Raw genomic sequence first — 13,707 nt, forward strand, 5'->3', positions numbered from 1 at the left:
TCTCCTTCTAGTCACACACCCGGGAGGCTGTGAGGGAAAACATGCAGTTTGAGCAGCGCCTGGCCCAGTCCTGGAATGGAGCCTGATGGCTGTGACATTCATCAACTGGTTAATTTCAGAAAGGCATCCGTTTGCACCAGCTGCTTAAAAGAGCTCTCGGCCCTCAGGAGACGATCAGCCAATCACAAGGCACAGGCACGGAGTTTTTCTGGTAACCGTATTCAACTGGGTGTCTGCTGCTTGGTTGGTTGTATAATTTCAGCAAAGCTCAGGAGAGTGGAGAGTGGAGTTAAAATGAATGATCTTATTTCCTTTAACGTACTGTTCTTATATTTATGGCTCACATTTGTCCTTAATCCACATGTGCCCTATTAACCTATTATGATGATGATGGTCATGATGAAAATGACTGCTGTTGCTATTTATGTGATAAGAGACGTCTGGCTGTTTCTGACAGATTCTCTCCAGGTGGTCGCATCTTATGTGTATGTTTGGAGGGAGGGAGAGGGAAGGTTACCACAGGTCCAGGGTCTATCAGTTCAAGTTTAAGCCTTGTGAAAAAGACCTTTTAGAACTGATTGATAAACACAAATGCAAACATAGCCAAGTAGAGAGGGAGAGATCCTTGGCCAGTTCCCCAGAACTGGTGGTGAGGAATGGGGCACTTCCACCCAATTGTCAGGTCCCCTTAAGAACCCAAATACTTGGTGATCTCAGATTAGGAATAAAGAGGATGGGTGTTCGCAAGGAACCATTCCACCCAGCTGGGGGAGTGTGGAGGGCCGGCCTCTCCTCTGCAGCTCATACTTAGTAAGCCTCAGTTGCCAGCCACAGAACAGGAATTAGCTCACTTAGCTCTTACCAAACTCCTGTAAGAATTGTACCAGTTATCACTCCCATTTTCCTGGTGGTAAAAAAAAAAAAAAAAAAAAAGCCATTTAGACAGGTCAGCTCACTCATCCAAGCCCAGGTATATCTAAATATAAAGCACAAGCTCTCAAGCACCCCCCTGTCCTGTCTCTCTAGGTTTGGGGATACTTCAAGAGCTGGCATTATTTGTCCATACTCAGACCACCTTCTCCCCTCTGTAATACTGGAGACTTTTGCTCAGTTTTGTGCACATGTTCTTTTTTATGATCTCGATGTAAGCCACCAGTCTGGCTGCATTTGACAGCTTATATTTTTGTTTTTAAACTCAATGGTCAATTAGAGATAAGAATTAAGAATCAGGCCAAGAAAAAACAGACAATTTAGTCAGAAGAAATTGGGGGTAATAGGAGAAGGAAGGAGACGGAAGGGAAGCGCACTCATTCATTCAACAATGAGAAAGCTTTCAATACCCACTGTGTGCCAGCTACTGAGAGCTCAGAGGTGGCAATAAAAAGATGAACAGCACTAGGCCGTGCCGGCAAGCTTCTCACAAATTAGTAGGGGTGGGAATAGGGAACAGTTAGAATCCAATGTTCAGGGTGTTTGGAAAGCAAAAGAAAATGCATGATCCAACCCTGCCGAAGTCCCCAAGAGGGAAGGCAGGGCTGGGAAGCCTTCCCCGTGCTTCTTTATTATATATCATATTTTCTGTTAGCTCATTAATAGCAGCAAAAGATCAACTGAACAAGTTATATTGTTCTGTTCATGTTAGGACAAAAAAAATTCTTAATAATATGATAAGTATTTATAAGAAATACTACCTGATAAACAAATAATGTCTTATTCTGAAGTAGAATTAATAATAATAATAATGAACTCACATTTATTAATTCAAGCATGAATCTAAGTTCTTTATATGTATTAATTCATTTAACCCTCACTAGAACTCTGAGAGGTAAATATTATTACTATTCCCACATACAGACTGATAAATTGAGTCTCAGAGAAATACAGATAGCCAAATAATTCTTATCAGAATATTATGTATCTAGTACTAAGGCTAGGGAGCAAGGAATGGTGGGAAGAGAGTAAAGTGTTAAGTAGACAGACTTAAACTTTGGTTTGTAAACTTGGGTCAACTCAACCTGATCCTTGGCTCCTTCACTGGTAAAATGAGTGAGTTGGTAGATGATTTCTGAGATTCTCTCAAGGGGAAACACCAAAAATCCCTCTTAATTTTTTCTTCTATGGAAATAAAGTAAGGAAGGGGGAGAGAGGAGAAAAGGTGGAAAGCATATGAAAGCCTCCAGCGTCTTGGAAGATGCCACAGGGACACCAACAGGGCTAGTACAATAGAACCAGCATCCAGTAATGGACCAGGAAACATTTACTGAACAAAATGAATGGGGAAGGAAATAAGCAGTAGAGGAAAAATACAATCCTCACTCACAGATGGGGGGGGCGGGGAGTGGGAAATTGATGCCATATTGTATCACTGGAAAAAATGCAAAAGCACAACTCCTAAAGAATCCTTGGTGGGGTTGCTGAGGAGGCACCGCTGGGAGGCGTTGTGGCAGGTGGTCAGGAGTGCAGGCTGTAGCATCCTTCTACTTCAAGTTCAAATCCAGGCTCTGCCGCTTGGGCAAGTCATGCACCCTCTCTGTGCCTGTGTTCCTTATCTGTAATTTGGGGATAATAGGAGGATAAGTACCTTCCTCCTAGGGCTGGTGAAAGGTAAAGTGATTTAATACATGCAGAGTCCTTATACATTGTAGGTGCTCTATAAATTGAGCTGTTGTTCTTAATCCTAAACTAGGGTGAGTGAAACAGGCAGGTAGAAACACTGGTAGCATTCAATCTTTTCATCATATCCAGCCTGATTGTTCCTTGACAGAAGTTGTAGCAAAGGCCCAAGGATGATGTAAACGGATGGATGGTAAGATCCCTGATAAATTCTAATAAAAGAACTGCAACTAGACGCTATGGAGAAGAGAAGGTCAAGGGATGAGTCACTGCATATGACTCACATATATGGTTACGTGCTTGGTGGGGCTCCTTAAAAGATGCCAACAAACTAACTCTCCATCTCTGTTGAGGTCACATCAAGAGGAAAGGAGCTTGCTTAGGAGAGTTTTTGAGAAGGGACTAGGTATAGAGTTCTAAAGGGGGAGTAGGGGTGCCTGGTTCCTACTTTTGGGGGCTTTACAATGTAAATAGGATAAATGCTTATCTTTCTTACAGCACTGAGTGAGAACTTGACCAAATGCTATCATTTTAAGCATTCTTGTGGTTCATTTGGTTCTGGTTTTTCAGATTCAGCCCCCGTTTGCCGAGCACCCACTGTGTTCCAAGCATCCCACCAGGCCCACACTTGTCCATATTCTAAGTCTCTTCTCCCTGCCGGGACTTTCTGAAGCACAATTGTGCCCACAATCCCATTTCCACCGCGATGCGCAAGCATTCTCTCGGCAGGGGGGCGGGGCTTATTTCCGACCCAGGAACACGTATTCAAACCAGCCAGAAGCACGACGCGCTTCCCGGCTCGGGAGCCCAGGGACGAGCTGGCGGGGGCGGTGAGCACCTCCGCGGGGTCTGGGTCTCTACACTTGCACCTAGCAACGAGGGCCCCAGAAATCACTGGCGCGATGCCTTGCTTCCTCTCTGTTTCTCGGGTGCTGAGTAATGGGGAGGGGGGGGGAACAAATTAAAGAGAAGAATAGTATAAATAGACCTCTTTAACAAGGGATCATTTTCACACTTAGGAACCACAATAGCAAATCCGAACAACAGGGAAACGTGGCGCGCTAATGAGACGGGAAAGCTGTTTCAGTTTCTGGACTCTGCTCGGTTGTGTTTTGAAAGGGCAAAGCGACTCAGTTGCAGGAATGTCCTGGGAGAGAAAATTCTACCTGGACGGACAATTATCAGGTTGTCGTGGAGGAGGTGGGGAAAGCCTGCTAAAGACAGCCGGATTCGTAGACTGCTCTCCGAAGGACCAATGCCGGGTCTGATCAGGGCTCATCCTCTTCTTGCTGTCTGATTTTTGGAAAAAGAAATACCCAGGGATACACCGCCTCTGTGTAAACTCCCGAGCCAGACAGTCCCAGCCCGGGCTGGAGGCTGGGCGGGGAGAGCAAGTGTAACCTGACCCCGCCACCTGCTGGCGGGCGGGTGGGGAACGGGTGGCAGTTCAGGAACCTGGGGAGGCTTGGCTTCCTCCCTCTCCCTTCCCCATTCGCCACTGAATTGCTTATTCCTCCGGCAAAACTCTGATTCTCAGTGCCAAGGTTCTCTGTGCGTAAAATAGGGATGAGAACATTTGTTACCCACCTTTCCAGCATTTGGGGAGGCTTTTGGTAGTCTACTATTAATATTTACAAAGCATCTTGAACTTCTTCACCTGAAGGTGACAATCGATAAGCACCTTGAACTGTCATTGGCAATTGGAATTAATTGAAGATCAATTCTGAATCAGATTATGTACCCAACGTGTTATATATGTGTTCTCATTCAGACCTCACAAGAGCCTTTTAAAACAGGAAGTTGCTCTCCCCACTTCTCTGGTGAAGAAAACCCAGAAAAGATAAGTAACCTTGTCTAAATTTACACAGGTGAAAAGGGTCAGTATTGGAACCTGAGTCTTGATTCTCAAGTGTGTCTACCATGAGGCCCAGGCTCTCTCATACACTTTGGATTGGATCTCCATGGATTTTCCGTTCATTTATCCAATGAGTACCTGCTATGCATCAGGTATTCTTTCTTCATTCTTTTGTGTGTGTGCGTCTACCCTTCTCTATATCTCTGTGTGTCTGTTTCTCTGTGTCTTTTAGTCTCACTCTGATACATACACACACACTTGCCCCGAGTCAGAAAGAGAAGAGCCCATGGGATCAGAACGGCTCTGATCATACAGCCTGTTATGGGGCAGTCAGTCTGGGCCCTGTTCCACAAACGCTTGAATCGCTCCCCTTTTCTTCCCAGTCCTGCTTCCCATCACAAGGTTCCTGAGGACGCCATACCTGCCATAGCTAAGGAGGCCAGTTCATCTACGTACAGCCTGCCTCCCCTGGGTAAGCCTTCCTTGGCAAGGCCTGAAGAAGTTTGTCCATTCATTGTATGCTACAATTTATTTGACAATAAATTTTACATTGCTTTGTCATAGCTCTTCTGTTGTTGCCTTTAACGACTGTTCAGTACTTGAATCTTTCACATGTTTATGTCTTGTTCCTGGAAGCAGGAGTCATGTCTTGGGTCTTGTTTGATCTACATTTGCCACATGCTTGACACATGATAGGCATTCACTAAGTATGTGTTGGGTCTATATTCCATTTCCTCCCCTTCCTGGGAATGGGTCTGCCTAATTACCACTTGACACATCCTGTCCCTTGCTGATATTCTCACCTCTCCCCTCCCCCATCCATCCTTATTTTTTCATTCCTTCCCTCCTCAGTTACCTTAGCAGAAGTCAAGGAGTTATGTTTACTTTCTAAATAACCTTCTTCACTTCCTACAGACCAAAAGCAAAGCAAATTTGGAGCCTGATAAGCTGAGTGTGGATCACCATATGACCACAGAGTTTGTTGGCTATATGACCTTGACAATTCTGAGTATCCATTTCTCCCACAATTATTGTTTCCAGGCCTTTCCCCTCTCAGACTATACTATTGAAACGTATCTTGAAGGTCAGACATTGAAGGTCAACACTGTCCTACCTGCAGCTATATCCACTAAGTCCTTTCCAGCCTTTTTAATTTTGACCTTTCAGCACATTTGTCATTATTGACCAATCTTTCCCTGGCTTTTTCCTTAGCTTCCATGACTTCATGTGCATTGGATATGCTTCTGACTTCTCTAGATGCTTCTTCTTTTCATTGTTATCTATATTTGTCTTATTAAAAATAGTTAAAGGGAAGCAGACTTGGCCCAGTGGTTAGGGCATCCGTCTACCACATGGGAGGTCCACAGTTCAAACCCCGGGCTTCCTTGACTCGTGTGGAGCTGGCCCATGCGCAGTGCTGATGCATGCAAAAAGTGGCCCCCATGTAGGGGAGCCCCATGCACAAGGAGTGTGCCCTGTATGAAGAGCTGCCCAGTGCAAAAAAAAGTGCAGCCTGCCCAGGAATGGCACCGCACACACAGAGAGCTGACACAACAAGATGACGCAACAAAAAGAAACACAGATTCCTGTGCCACTGACAACAGAAGCGGACAAAGAAGAACACCAGCAAATAGACATAAAGAACAGACAACTAGGACGGGGGAGAAGGGGAGAGAAATAAATAAAATAAATAAATCTTTTAAAAAAATAAAAATAAAAATAGTTAAAATAATAACTGACATGAATTGATACTTACTCTGTGCCAGGGTTAGTGCTAAACTTTCTAAATGCTTTCCTATAAGGTAGGTCTATTATTGCTCCTATTTCAGAGATGAGGAGACCAAAATTCAGGGAAAGAACATAACTTGCCTCAAGACATATCATCAGCATCGTCTGATCCCAAAGCACATTCTCTCAACAGATAGCGTATACCTCTCGATCTCCTTGCCAGGTTGTCTTGTTCTACTTTTCCCTTTACTTCTGGAGTTCTTGGGGCTCTATCCTGGGCCTGTTTCTCTTCTCTCTGTCGACCCTCCCTGGGCAAGCTCACCATTTCTTTGTCTTCACTAACCAGTACAATCACACGTCTGTCCACCAACTGCCCAAGCCAGAAAACTGAATGTCTCCTCCTTCCCCTCTAATTCATCCTCCGGAACCTGCTTCCAAGGCCCTTCATGACTTGGCTCCTGCTTCTTTTTCTAGTTGCATTACTTCTGATTCATCCCCTGGCATTTTGCACCAAGATGATCACCACATTTCAATTCCTAGAGTGAGCCAAGCTCGCTCACTTTCTCCCTACGTCTTCCTCTTACCCCTGGTTTTCTATAATTTGCACCTCTGACTGTATCATTCTTCCGTCCCTCGCCCCTCACCTAGCTCAGCCTTACTTACCCTTCAGGTCTTATCTTCAATGTCACTTCTTTGGAGGATTCTTCTCTAGATGAGGTCACATTCTTCTGCTGCCTGTACTCAGGCACTCTTACTACCCCCCAAGCATAATTTATCCCACTTTATTGCAATTGCTTTTCAACTGTGGATGAAATCTTGGCTGTTGTGGAATCTCAAGCATCAAACACAGTGCCTTGTATGTGAAAGCCCCTAGAAATGTGTTGAATAAATGAATGAATTGCAAAACAGTGTTTATGTTGGGTAATTGTGGAAACTATGTGAGGCAATAGGTGTGATTCTACTTTGTAAACTGTAAAATTATAAAACAATTCCCACAACAATAAATGATTTTGCATGCTTGACCGCCTCCACTTTCCAGATTCCCCCTGCTTTTTCTATACTCACCATCTCCTCAAGAGCCTAGAGATCATGATGCATCAAAGTCCACTCCAGCTGAGACTTCCACATGCTCTCTCACTTTGAGGTTCCTTTCTGGTCCAGGAGCTGCTCAGGCTGACTTCTATATCATCTCTATCAACTTGGCTCAATCAGTGGAAGTTGAAATGGATGTGAGGTAAAGGGGAAAGAAACAGGAGTTTATTAGGGTAAAAGCATCGTCAGGTGAGCAGGAGAGTCTTCCTCTGATCCCTCAGGGGCCCATCTCGCCAAAGCGTGGGTCAGCATAACATCCCTGGCCCGCCCTAGCAGAGGGAGGTGTCCCATTCTCGCCCAGAGAACCCCACACAGGACACACATTGCATCTCTTTGGATTTAACTTGGAAATAGGGTTGCTTTATTCAGAACTATCCCTGAACTTAGAGGCCAACCTCAGTGAAAATCTCAAGTGATTTTTTTTTTCCAACCATCTCCAGGGGTATGTTGTGGAAATAGGATACATACCAGCTCGTGGCTTCAAGTTACAGAAACAACCACAATCGCAACAATAGCAAAAAATCCCATTGGCTGATTCGCATAGGAGAGAGTAGTGTCCTCTTCTCCATTTCATCACCACCTCCTTAGACTAACACCCTTTGTGACTTGAAAACTCCCCTGGATGTTCATTAACCTGATGTTACCTGTATAAGTATGTTAGGGGAAAGCATTAAATGTGATCTGCCCTGAACCGTCTTTGCCAGGAAAGGACCAAGTTCCGAAGACTGCAGAGGATGGTTTATCTGAAAGTCTGAACACTGGAAGCATCCAGACATTGCTCATGTGAAAATGCACTTTTATTGTTTTTAAGTGATAGGTTCATTTGGAATTAACATATCTAAGCTCCCAGGAAGTGCTGTTTGGATGCTGCTGGTGAAAACTCCACCCTTGTACTCACCTGGCTGCAGCTCCCTTTAAGTCTCTCTTCCTCCACTCTGCTCTCCCTCTTTTCCAGCCACGCACCCCACAGCAGAAGCAGTATTGCCTGTGAAACGCTAGGTGTGCTGCGCTTACCTGCACCTTCCTCTGTTGCTACTGTGCAGTTTGGGGAAGTGACAGAACTGTCATAATGTGTATATTTCAGTCTGAGTTTTAAATTCAACAGAGAAGAAAAGGAGGGAGCTCGTGAAGATAAGGGTAGCAGATGCACTTTATAATTTTTCAAGATATTAGTTCAAGAGCCTTATTTTTTTCATCCCCCCTCAAAAATCCCTGCATAACAACTAGATAGAATGATGGGAAGTGACACCTTGGAAGGCAGCCAGGGTAACTGTATTAGAGGGATAATATAATTTTAGAACTGGAAGGGACCTCAGGTCTGACTCAGTCCAGTGCTCTCATGTAAAGATAAGGACAGGCAGTCCCAGCGAGCTGTCGTGACTTGTTAAAGGTCACATAGAGTTTAGTCTAGAACCCAGCCTTCTGGGGCCCCAAGGACCCACTATCCAGATTCAGACACTGGGCTGAAGTAACAACAGCGGTGCCTGTGCAGAAAGCCAGAGGGAGGCACCCATAAAAGAAGCGAGGATACAGGTTGCTAGAGGAAAAGATGCTGGGAAGGTGTTGCAGAGGAAGATGCTTTAGAAGCCCAAAACAAAGTGGTCTAGCTTGAGACATCTGGGGCATGAGAGTACCAGGTGGACCTGGGACAGGCAACAGTCAGGTACTGGGGCATTCACTGACAGTCAAAGCACCCAGAAGAAGCTGAGTCAGAGAGGTTGACCCGCAAAGAGTAAAGGGCTCTGCACATAGTAGCTGCAGCAGCAGACTAAAAGGCAGTGGATTTATGGAGTATGGACAGGACTTTAGGTCAGGATCGGTCACCTCAGTCAGGCAGGCGAATCAAAACCGAATCTGGATGAGTCGTATTGTGGACCATGCTAATTGGGAGCACAAACGGTGGCCGTGATTGCCTGGACTGCAGTCAACCTTTAGGCTGGCTAGAAATTTTGATCTTGCCAGACCCTGGCCCAGAAAGCGATGTCCAAGAGCCTCACTGCACACCCAGAGCAGCAGCAGCTCCGAAGACATAAGGCCATGGGGTGCACAGCCCTGTGACAGAGAAGCCGACTTGGTCATGGGTCAGAGCCCAGGGTTAACACAGACCTTCAGAACGAAAGTTTCCCCGAGATGATTATTTGCCTTTTGGGGGCGGGGGAAGGGGTGCGGGGGAAGGCATTGAGAACAGCAAAGAGGTGGAGAATAGAACACAATCGACTGTTCTCACCTCATGGATTCAGAAGCTATCAGTGGGGCGGTAGCAAATCACTTGTGCTACTGATAATAAAATGGCAACCCTCTAAACATTTTCATTACCAGTATATTCAGAAGATTTTGTCACAAATCTTGAGAAAGTCACTTAACTTTGCTATGTGTCAGGCTAAATCAACACAATGCCAAAACATCTGGATGGAAATGAAACGCCTCCGTCAGTCATCTGGGTGTTTTGTCTACCTGACATCAAACAGCTGGAATCTTGTAAACATGTGGATGACGTACTGAATTTTTCATTTTTCATTCACATCACAAAATCATAGGCTCTCCAGCTTGGCAGGAACTTAAAGGTCATCTAATCCCTGATATTTGGTATATCCTCAAATGACCTGTTTTGCATTATCGTGCAAATCAAACACTGAGATATGGGTACGTGTAATGCCTAATTATACACATTGTATCTTATTTAAACACGTTTATTTTAATATTTTGTTCTCCTTGGCTGTTTCATTGAATTGTAGATGAGTCATTTACAGAGTAAACTAGATTGTTATATGTATGAAAATACAATAAAATCCTGTAATTAGCCCGGATTTGATTTTTTTTAAAAAGCCACAGTTGTGTAAATGAGCGTGAACCTTGGTGCTTCACTTAGCACAGGGCCAAGAAGCTGTGTGAGCTACCGCCTCGCTTGTAGAGCCACCTGATTAGCGTTATAGGGACAGTGGTTTGCAGAGGCATTTGCTTCAGCTCTTTTTCACTTTCTTACTTGTGTTTGCCAGTTAATGAGCTCAAACCAGGTGTCTGTTCCCAGACTGAGACTGAAGCAAGGTAAGGGCAAGGGACTGTGAAATTCATTAACTGCAGAGATCTGTTTCAACATCTGAATAGTTCGCATCCAGATGGCCAAGGCTTCATCCCACCCCAACCCCCCCGATATTCAGAGAGTGCCATTAAAAACATTCACCCAACATAACTCCATAGAGGAGGTGAGCTAAGGAAGATTTCTCTCCCATATAATATATCCAGCTTCTGGTCTAAAGTATGTGTTTCATTTTCCTGACGGTCTGCACAGAGCATTTCATTTTTTTACAAGTTGCTCTTTTTGAGTGACTGTCTCATTTATACTGGTAGGCACCATAGAAATGGGTACAGCCAAATTAAGATATAAGAGCAAATGGGAATACTTTCCAAAACTGAATAATGTGTATGCCGAGTTAAAATGATTGTCTGGGGAGAAAAAAAAAAGAAGTTAGAATATCCAGGAAAAGGAAGAATGGATGAAATGAGATGGTGAGTCAATGAGGCAGGGAGATCTAGGAAGACTGTTCTGGATGGCAGGAGATGTAGATAAGGAGGTTCTTATATTTGCAGTGATGAAAGCTTATAATGGGATGGAGGGGCAGCAGTAGTAAATCAATCAGTCACCCAGCTGGCAGCATTTGCTGGGTGCCCACTGTGCACAGAGTATTGTTGCTTCTAATAACTGTGAGGAGAGTTAGCGAGGCTGTAAAAGACCTTCCAAGATGAGCCTGAGAACTAGCGGAGGAGATCACCACAGAAAAACAACACCTCTGCGAATTGAAAAGAAAACAGAATCATAGTTGAATAATGAGGATAGGTTTAACCTAAGCAGACAGCAATACAACCACACGCACAAAAATAACCCAAGCAATCCAGACAGTGTAGTTTTAATACATGTGTATGTTGGAGTTAACATTCACTGAGTACTGCCTATGCAGCAGATGTATTAAGCTCTTTGTGTACCTTATGTTTTACATATGGGAGATGTGGGCAAGTCTAGGAAGTCTAAACATCAAGTAAAATACCCATTCATTCTGGTGTGGAATGAAATAAATGAAAGGATATAGGAGAGAGTTGTAAGAACAGATTCTGGTATTTAAGGATTTGATATACCTAGTCGTGACTGTTCATGGGCAGCCCTTAAAGTATAGAACATGAATTAATTTGCAAGTTTTCTCAGACATGAGATTGATTCAAGGAGGGCAATGACTATCTCTTAGCTTTTGGGAGAATATTGTTCTCTGCATTTCAATACAATTTCATCATTTGTATGTTTCATTGAGTTTGTCATTATTCTTTTGAAATTACGCTTTATCGCATCTTGTAGGGGAAAGTAAACCTTTTGTTTCAACTGGAGTTTGAAGGCTTGCAAGGGTCTAAAAAAGTATACTTAACAAAGACAAAGCATGTCTTGATTTCAGAGAGATATCAAAGTACCCCACTGGGAGTGGGTAAATTCTCCAAAGTCTCTCTTCAGTCTAGTTCTAGGGTAGATAGTAGTGGAGTCAGAAGGGTCAGTGCCTACAGTTGCATTAGAGCAGCTGCTGTGTCAGGGCTACCCTTCAGAAGTCTCCTGGAGAGCAATATCGAGGTATTATTCAGAGTTATGGAATGGACAATTGTAAAATGTTTGGTGGATAGGCCAATCTTTTCTCAAAGTCCTCTTTAGAGGAAATCTTGCTCCCCTCCCCATTTTCTCCTGTGCTGAGGGACGAGACCCTGGGCTGTTCCTTGAGAAGAAGTGGCCACGTCCTCTACCACAAGAGCTTGTTCTCTACCCTCCGGCGGGATGCACAGTCAACACCAGACAAGCAGCCAAACTGAATCTGGGTGAGCAGCCCCAGAGAGCAGAAAAATTATGCAGCAACAGAAGGGATGAGTAAATAGAATAAGATCCCAGACATTTGAATTGGGGAATACCAAAAAAGAACCCATCAGTATCATGAGGAGTAACAGGAAGATGAGCACAGAAGAGCAACTTGAGAGAAGAGCCCAGTCAAGCTTGTGATGAAGAGTAGAGGTGAAGCACCACCTCCTGGGTTAGATCTTCCAGTTCCCATATGACATGTCACTCACCGAGAGGCCACTGTTGCCGGAAGCTCTCATGATGTCTTTCTCCCCTATTGCCTCAGTAAGTCCCCACTGACCGAGGGAGTCTAAAAGACTGCTGGTTTCTGGGAAGAACAAAATGAAACCCTGGTGGGGATCTAGCTCCTTGGTACTCAAAGTGTGGTCCAAGGATCAGTAAAATCTAGCACTGGGTTCCAGGCTGCAGGAACTAAATATAGAAATTGAAAGTAAGCAGTTAAAAACTTTTTAACAGGAACTCGACCTTACCCCAGTAACCAATTTTATGTCCATTGAATCTAACAATAAAAAGTGAGGGGTTGCATTTTGAAAGCATATGTTGTGTTTTATTTTACCCTTTGCTTTTCTAATAATTAATTTTTTATTGTGTTTTATGAAAGTATCAGAATGTGATGGATTGGAAATTGTAAAAAAAACTTAATCCAGTCCAATCTTTTCAAACTATCTATCCTCGATCCTTAGCAGTGGTGACCCTTCAATGAGAGATAAAAATTAGTTTAAATTTAAACACCAACAATAAAGAAGAATAGAAAGAAAATACCAGAGTGCATTGCATGTAATAAGGATAAGTACTGTTTTGTGAAATGTTTAATTAAAATATATGTAAAAATAAAAAAGAAAGAGAAGATATATATGTATATGCATATATATCACATATGTATGTATATACAACAGGGGAAGGAATCTGAGATCCCAAGTTATTGTTTGTAAAAGGTGCCTCAGCTTTTCTGATAGGTGTAGGGAAAATTTTGTGCATCATTGGGAAACTATGTGTTATCTATAGCACATCCTTATGCATCATCTGAATTTGATTGTAAGGAAGTTATTTCACAACTCTGTGGATTGTAGATAACTGATAGAGCTACAAAATAATTCTTGTCTATAGATATGCAGATTCTGACCCTTCTAGTAGAGGTTCAATCGACTTCTTATCATGTACCCAACTGTTTAAAGCCCTTCATTGTTTTCCTCTGGCCCTGGGATACAGTACAAACTTGTTCTTAGTATACAAGGCCCTTCATAATGTCTCTTTTCTTACCACTATCACCCTTAGCTCTGGTCATTAGCAATTTGGGGGACCTACCTTACAGAATCTCCCATTCATGCCTCTATACCTCCTGTCACCTCTACCTGGTAGATTCTTTCCTCTATGCTTTTATCCAGCCAGCTCTTTGTCACACCAGTTCTCAGCTCGGAAATATCCACCTTTAAGAAGCTCTCTGTGGCCCTCTGGTCCCAGAGCACTGTGTCCTCTCTGAAGGTACTGCTGTTATTCGATGTTGTGTCTCATCTCTATCCTTCACCAAGACAAG

General features: G+C 43.6%; 2 long non-coding RNA genes across 2 annotated transcripts; one reads left to right on the forward strand and one right to left on the reverse strand.

Annotated features, from left to right (window-relative positions):
- Positions 1-2,239: 2,239 nt before the first annotated feature.
- LOC139436231 (uncharacterized) lies at positions 2,240-7,544 on the reverse strand. Its single transcript, XR_011645314.1, has 2 exons — positions 7,262-7,544; positions 2,240-2,549 (listed from the first exon to the last, which is right to left on the reverse strand). It is a non-coding gene; the product is annotated as an uncharacterized lncRNA (long non-coding RNA).
- On the forward strand, positions 3,368-5,031 carry LOC111766683 (uncharacterized). Its single transcript, XR_002798652.3, has 3 exons — positions 3,368-3,443; positions 4,482-4,620; positions 4,852-5,031. It is a non-coding gene; the product is annotated as an uncharacterized lncRNA (long non-coding RNA).
- Positions 7,545-13,707: the final 6,163 nt, after the last annotated feature.

Source organism: Dasypus novemcinctus, chromosome 13 (genome assembly GCF_030445035.2).
Source record: "Dasypus novemcinctus isolate mDasNov1 chromosome 13, mDasNov1.1.hap2, whole genome shotgun sequence".
Classification (NCBI taxonomy): Eukaryota; Metazoa; Chordata; class Mammalia; order Cingulata; family Dasypodidae; genus Dasypus; species Dasypus novemcinctus.